The 6877-nt window shown below is 37.6% G+C and overlaps 5 non-coding genes across 5 annotated transcripts in view; all 5 read left to right on the top strand.

Annotated features, from left to right (window-relative positions):
- Positions 1–1099: 1099 nt before the first annotated feature.
- LOC127965724 (5S ribosomal RNA) lies at positions 1100–1218 on the top strand. Its single transcript, XR_008155436.1, has one exon. It is a non-coding gene; the product is annotated as a 5S ribosomal RNA (ribosomal RNA).
- A 2113-nt stretch (positions 1219–3331) lies between these two features.
- LOC127965783 (5S ribosomal RNA) lies at positions 3332–3450 on the top strand. Its single transcript, XR_008155472.1, has one exon. It is a non-coding gene; the product is annotated as a 5S ribosomal RNA (ribosomal RNA).
- A 957-nt stretch (positions 3451–4407) lies between these two features.
- Positions 4408–4526, top strand: LOC127965782 (5S ribosomal RNA). The gene has a single exon (XR_008155471.1). It is a non-coding gene; the product is annotated as a 5S ribosomal RNA (ribosomal RNA).
- A 648-nt stretch (positions 4527–5174) lies between these two features.
- Positions 5175–5293, top strand: LOC127965781 (5S ribosomal RNA). The gene has a single exon (XR_008155470.1). It is a non-coding gene; the product is annotated as a 5S ribosomal RNA (ribosomal RNA).
- Positions 5294–6804: 1511 nt separating this feature from the next.
- Positions 6805–6877, top strand: part of LOC127965780 (5S ribosomal RNA) — a 119-nt gene continuing 46 nt past the window's right edge. The window contains exon 1 of the ribosomal RNA XR_008155469.1: positions 6805–6877. This exon is cut by the window's right edge and continues 46 nt beyond it. This is a non-coding gene — a ribosomal RNA (5S ribosomal RNA).

Genomic DNA, 6877 nt, shown 5'->3' with positions numbered 1-6877 from the left:
GGAAAATTTCACAGAATTATATAATAATCTTTCATTAAAAAAAAAAAAAAAAAAAAAAAAAGAGAGTCAATGCCCGATCTCTGAATCTTAGCAGGGTTTAGGTCTGGTTAGTACTTTGATGAGAGACTGCCTAGGAATACCAGGTGCTGTAAGCTTTTTGGACATTTTTTCACTTAGTATATAATAATTTTGCCAAAAAATAGAGTCAATGCCCGATCTCTGAATATTTGCAGGTTTGGGCCTGGTTAGTACATGGATGGGAGACTGCCTGTTAATACCAGGTGCTGTAAGCTTTTTGACATTTTTCACTTAGTATATAATAATTTTGCCAAAAAATAGAGTCAATGCCCGATCTCTGAATATTTGCAGGTTTAGGTCTGGTTAGTACTTTGATGAGAGACTGCCTAGGAATACCAGGTGCTGTAAGCTTTTTGGACATTTTTCACTTAGTATATAATAATTTTGCCAAAAAATAGAGTCAATGCCCGATCTCTGAATATTTGCAGGTTTGGCCTGGTTAGTACATGGATGGGAGGAACTGCCTGGGAATACCAGGTGCTTTAATCTTTTTGGAAAATTTCACGAATTATATAATAATCTTTCATTAAAAAAAAAAAAAAAAAAAAAAAAAGAGTCAATGCCCGATCTCTGAATCTTAGCAAGGTTTGAGGTCTGGGTTAGTTACTTTGATGAGAGACTGCCTAGGAATACCAGGTGCTGTAAGCTTTTTGGACATTTTTCACTTAGTATATATAATTTTGCCAAAAAATAGAGTCAATGCCCGATCTCTGAATCTTAGCAGGGTTAGGTCTACCTGGTTAGTACTTTGCATGAGATGGGACTGGCCTAGGAATACCAGTGTGCTGTGTAAGCTTTTTGGACATTTTTCATTTAGTATATATAATAATTTTGCCAAAAGAAGTAGAGTCAATGCCCGATCTCTGAATATTTGCAGGTTTGGGCCTGGTTAGTACTTTGATGAGAGACTGCTAGGAATACCAGGTGCTTTAAGCTTTTGGGCTTTCTTTCCTGACTTATATAATGTACTGGCTATAAGATTGGCTGCTCTTTAAATAGCCCTCTCTTTGCAGCAGACTTCGCTTACGGCATACCAACCTGGCTATGCCCGATCTCGTCTGATCTCGGAAGCTAAGCAGGTTTGGGCCTGGTTAGTACTTGGATGGGAGACCGCCTGGGAATACCTAGGTGCTGTAAGCTTTTTGGACATTTTTCACTTAGTATATAATAATTTTGCCAAAAAATAGAGTCATGCCCGATCTCTGAATATTTGCAGGTTTGGGGCCTGTTAGTACATGGATGGGAGACTGCCTGGGAATACCAGGTGCTTAATGCTTTTTGGAAAATTTCACGAATTATAGAATAATCTTTCATTAAAAAAAAAAAAAAAAAAAAAAAAAAAAAGAGTCAATGCCCGATCTCTGAATCTTAGCAGGTTTAGGTCTGGTTAGTACTTTGATGAGAGACTGCCTAGGAATACCAGGTGCTGTAAGCTTTTTGGACATTTTTCACTTAGTATATAATAATTTTGCCAAAAAATAGAGTCAATGCCCCGATCTCTGAATATTTGCAGGTTTGGGCCTGGTTAGTACATGGATGGGAGACTGCCTGGGAATACCAGGTGCTTTAATCTCTTTGGAAAATTTCACGAAGTATATAATAATCTTTCATAAAAAAAAAAAAAAAAAAAAAGAGTCAATGCCCGATCCTCTGAAATCTTAGCAGGTTTAGGTCTGGTTAGTACTTTGATGAGAGACTGCCTAGGAATACCAGGTGCTGTAAGCTTTTGGACATTTTTCACTTAGTATATAATAATTTTGCCAAAAAATAGAGTCAATGCCCGATCTCTGAATATTTGCAGGTTTGGGGGCCTGGTTAGTACATGGATGGGAGACTGCCTGGGAATACCAGGTGCTTTAATCTTTTTGGAAAATTTCACGAATTATATAATAATCTTTCATTAAAAAAAAAAAAAAAAAAAAAAAAAGAGTCAATGCCCGATCTCTGAATCTTAGCAGGTTTAGGTCTGGTTAGTACTTTGATGAGAGACTGCTAGGAATACCAGGTGCTGTAAGCTTTTTGGACATTTTTCATTTAGTATATAATAATTTTGCCAAAAAATAGAGTCAATGCCCGATCTCTGAATATTTGCAGGTTTGGGCCTGGTTAGTACATGGATGGGAGACTGCCTGGGGAATACCAGGTGCTTTAATCTTTTTGGAAAATTTCACGAATTATATAATAATCTTTCATTAAAAAAAAAAAAAAAAAAAAAAAAAAAGAGTCAATGCCCGATCTCTGAATCTTAGCAGGTTTAGGTCTGGTTAGTACTTTGATGAGAGACTGCCTAGGAATACCAGGTGCTGTAAGCTTTTTGGACATTTTTCACTTAGTATATAATAATTTTGCCAAAAAATAGAGTCAATGCCCGATCTCTGAATATTTGCAGGTTTGGGCCTGGTTAGTACATGGATGGGAGACTGCCTGGGAATACCAGGTGCTTTAAATCTTTTTGGAAAATTTCACGAATTATATAATAATCTTTCATTAAAAAAAAAAAAAAAAAAAAAAGAGTCAATGCCCGATCTCTGAATCTTAGCAGGTTTAGGTCTGGTTAGTACTTTGATGAGAGACTGCCTAGGAATACCAGGTGCTGTAAGCTTTTTGGACATTTTTCACTTAGTATATAATAATTTTGCCAAAAAATAGAGTCAATGCCCGATCTCTGAATATTTGCAGGTTTGGGCCTGGTTAGTACATGGATGGGAGACTGCCTGGGAATACCAGGTGCTTTAATCTTTTTGGAAAATTTCACGAATTATATAATAATCTTTCATTAAAAAAAAAAAAAAAAAAAAAAAAAAGAGTCAATGCCCGATCTCTGAATCTTAGCAGGTTTAGGTCTGGTTAGTACTTTGATGAGAGACTGCCTAGGAATACCAGGTGCTGTAAGCTTTTTGGACATTTTTCACTTAGTATATAATAATTGTGCCAAAAAATAGAGTCAATGCCCGATCTCTGAATATTTGCAGGTTTGGGCCTGGTTAGTACTTTGATGAGAGACTGCCTAGGAATACCAGGTGCTGTAAGCTTTTTGGACATTTTTCACTTAGTATATAATAATTTTGCCAAAAAATAGAGTCAATGCCCGATCTCTGAATATTTGCAGGTTTGGGCCTGGTTAGTACTTTGATGAGAGACTGCCTAGGAATACCAGGTGCTTTAAGCTTTTGGGCTTTCTTTCCTACTTATATAATGTACTGGCTATAAGATTGGCTGCTCTTTAAATAGCCCTCTCTTTGCAGCAGACTTCGCTTACGGCCATACCAACCTGGCTATGCCCGATCTCGTCTGATCTCGGAAGCTAAGCAGGTTTGGGCCTGGTTAGTACTTGGATGGGAGACCGCCTGGGAATACCAGGTGCTGTAAGCTTTTTGGACATTTTTCACTTAGTATATAATAATTTTGCCAAAAAATAGAGTCAATGCCCGATCTCTGAATATTTGCAGGTTTGGGCCTGGTTAGTACATGGATGGGAGACTGCCTGGGAATACCAGGTGCTTTAATCTTTTTGGAAAATTTCACGAATTATATAATAATCTTTCATTAAAAAAAAAAAAAAAAAAAAAAAAAAAAAAGAGTCAATGCCCGATCTCTGAATCTTAGCAGGTTTAGGTCTGGTTAGTACTTTGATGAGAGACTGCCTAGGAATACCAGGTGCTGTAAGCTTTTTGGACATTTTTCACTTAGTATATAATAATTTTGCCAAAAAATAGAGTCAATGCCCGATCTCTGAATATTTGCAGGTTTGGGCCTGGTTAGTACATGGATGGGAGACTGCCTGGGAATACCAGGTGCTTTAATCTTTTTGGAAAATTTCACGAAGTATATAATAATCTTTCATTAAAAAAAAAAAAAAAAAAGAGTCAATGCCCGATCTCTGAATCTTAGCAGGTTTAGGTCTGGTTAGTACTTTGATGAGAGACTGCCTAGGAATACCAGGTGCTGTAAGCTTTTTGGACATTTTTCACTTAGTATATAATAATTTTGCCAAAAAATAGAGTCAATGCCCGATCTCTGAATATTTGCAGGTTTGGGCCTGGTTAGTACATGGATGGGAGACTGCCTGGGAATACCAGGTGCTTTAATCTTTTTGGAAAATTTCACGAATTATATAATAATCTTTCATTAAAAAAAAAAAAAAAAAAAAAAAAGAGTCAATGCCCGATCTCTGAATCTTAGCAGGTTTAGGTCTGGTTAGTACTTTGATGAGAGACTGCCTAGGCATACCAGGTGCTTTACGCTTTTGGGCTTTCTTTCCTACTTATATAATGTACTGGCGATAAGATTGGCTGATCTTTAAATAGCCCTCTCTTTGCAGCAGACTCCGCTTACGGCCATACCAACCTGGCTATGCCCGATCTCGTCTGATCTCGGAAGCTAAGCAGGTTTGGGCCTGGTTAGTACTTGGATGGGAGACCGCCTGGGAATACCAGGTGCTGTAAGCTTTTTGGAAATTTTTCACTTAGTATATAATAATTTTGCCAAAAAATAGAGTCAATGCCCGATCTCTGAATATTTGCAGGTTTGGGCCTGGTTAGTACATGGATGGGAGACTGCCTGGGAATACCAGGTGCTTTAATCTTTTTGGAAAATTTCACGAATTATATAATAATCTTTCATTAAAAAAAAAAAAAAAAAAAAAAAGAGTCAATGCCCGATCTCTGAATCTTAGCAGGTTTAGGTCTGGTTAGTACTTTGATGAGAGACTGCCTAGGAATACCAGGTGCTGTAAGCTTTTTGGACATTTTTCACTTAGTATATAATAATTTTGCCAAAAAATAGAGTCAATGCCCGATCTCTGAATATTTGCAGGTTTGGGCCTGGTTAGTACATGGATGGGAGACTGCCTGTTAATACCAGGTGCTGTAAGCTTTTTGGACATTTTTCACTTAGTATATAATAATTTTGCCAAAAAATAGAGTCAATGCCCGATCTCTGAATATTTGCAGGTTTGGGCCTGGTTAGTACTTTGATGAGAGACTGCCTAGGAATACCAGGTGCTTTAAGCTTTTGGGCTTTCTTTCCTACTTATATAATGTACTGGCGATAAGATTGGCTGCTCTTTAAATAGCCCTCTCTTTGCAGCAGACTTCGCTTACGGCCATACCAACCTGGCTATGCCCGATCTCGTCTGATCTCGGAAGCTAAGCAGGTTTGGGCCTGGTTAGTACTTGGATGGGAGACCGCCTGGGAATACCAGGTGCTGTAAGCTTTTTGGACATTTTTCACTTAGTATATAATAATTTTGCCAAAAAATAGAGTCAATGCCCGATCTCTGAATATTTGCAGGTTTGGGCCTGGTTAGTACATGGATGGGAGACTGCCTGGGAATACCAGGTGCTTTAATCTTTTTGGAAAATTTCACGAATTATATAATAATCTTTCATTAAAAAAAAAAAAAAAAAAGAGTCAATGCCCGATCTCTGAATCTTAGCAGGTTTAGGTCTGGTTAGTACTTTGATGAGAGACTGCCTAGGAATACCAGGTGCTGTAAGCTTTTTGGACATTTTTCACTTAGTATATAATAATTTTGCCAAAAAATAGAGTCAATGCCCGATCTCTGAATATTTGCAGGTTTGGGCCTGGTTAGTACATGGATGGGAGACTGCCTGGGAATACCAGGTGCTTTAATCTTTTTGGAAAATTTCACGAATTATATAATAATCTTTCATTAAAAAAAAAAAAAAAAAAAAAAAAGAGTCAATGCCCGATCTCTGAATCTTAGCAGGTTTAGGTCTGGTTAGTACTTTGATGAGAGACTGCCTAGGAATACCAGGTGCTGTAAGCTTTTTGGACATTTTTCACTTAGTATATAATAATTTTGCCAAAAAATAGAGTCAATGCCCGATCTCTGAATATTTGCAGGTTTGGGCCTGGTTAGTACATGGATGGGAGACTGCCTGTTAATACCAGGTGCTGTAAGCTTTTTGGACATTTTTCACTTAGTATATAATAATTTTGCCAAAAAATAGAGTCAATGCCCGATCTCTGAATATTTGCAGGTTTAGGTCTGGTTAGTACTTTGATGAGAGACTGCCTAGGAATACCAGGTGCTGTAAGCTTTTTGGACATTTTTCACTTAGTATATAATAATTTTGCCAAAAAATAGAGTCAATGCCCGATCTCTGAATATTTGCAGGTTTGGGCCTGGTTAGTACATGGATGGGAGACTGCCTGGGAATACCAGGTGCTTTAATCTTTTTGGAAAATTTCACGAAGTATATAATAATCTTTCATTAAAAAAAAAAAAAAAAAAAGAGTCAATGCCCGATCTCTGAATCTTAGCAGGTTTAGGTCTGGTTAGTACTTTGATGAGAGACTGCCTAGGAATACCAGGTGCTGTAAGCTTTTTGGACATTTTTCACTTAGTATATAATAATTTTGCCAAAAAATAGAGTCAATGCCCGATCTCTGAATATTTGCAGGTTTGGGCCTGGTTAGTACATGGATGGGAGACTGCCTGGGAATACCAGGTGCTTTAATCTTTTTGGAAAATTTCACGAATTATATAATAATCTTTCATTAAAAAAAAAAAAAAAAAAAAAAAAGAGTCAATGCCCGATCTCTGAATCTTAGCAGGTTTAGGTCTGGTTAGTACTTTGATGAGAGACTGCCTAGGCATACCAGGTGCTTTACGCTTTTGGGCTTTCTTTCCTACTTATATAATGTACTGGCGATAAGATTGGCTGATCTTTAAATAGCCCTCTCTTTGCAGCAGACTCCGCTTACGGCCATACCAACCTGGCTATGCCCGATCTCGTCTGATCTCGGAAGCTAAGCAGGTTTGGGCCTGGTT

Source organism: Carassius gibelio, chromosome B9 (genome assembly GCF_023724105.1).
Source record: "Carassius gibelio isolate Cgi1373 ecotype wild population from Czech Republic chromosome B9, carGib1.2-hapl.c, whole genome shotgun sequence".
Taxonomy (NCBI): domain Eukaryota; kingdom Metazoa; phylum Chordata; class Actinopteri; order Cypriniformes; family Cyprinidae; genus Carassius; species Carassius gibelio.
Note: the sequence above shows the minus strand (reverse complement) of the source record. Positions and strands in the feature narration are given on the sequence as shown.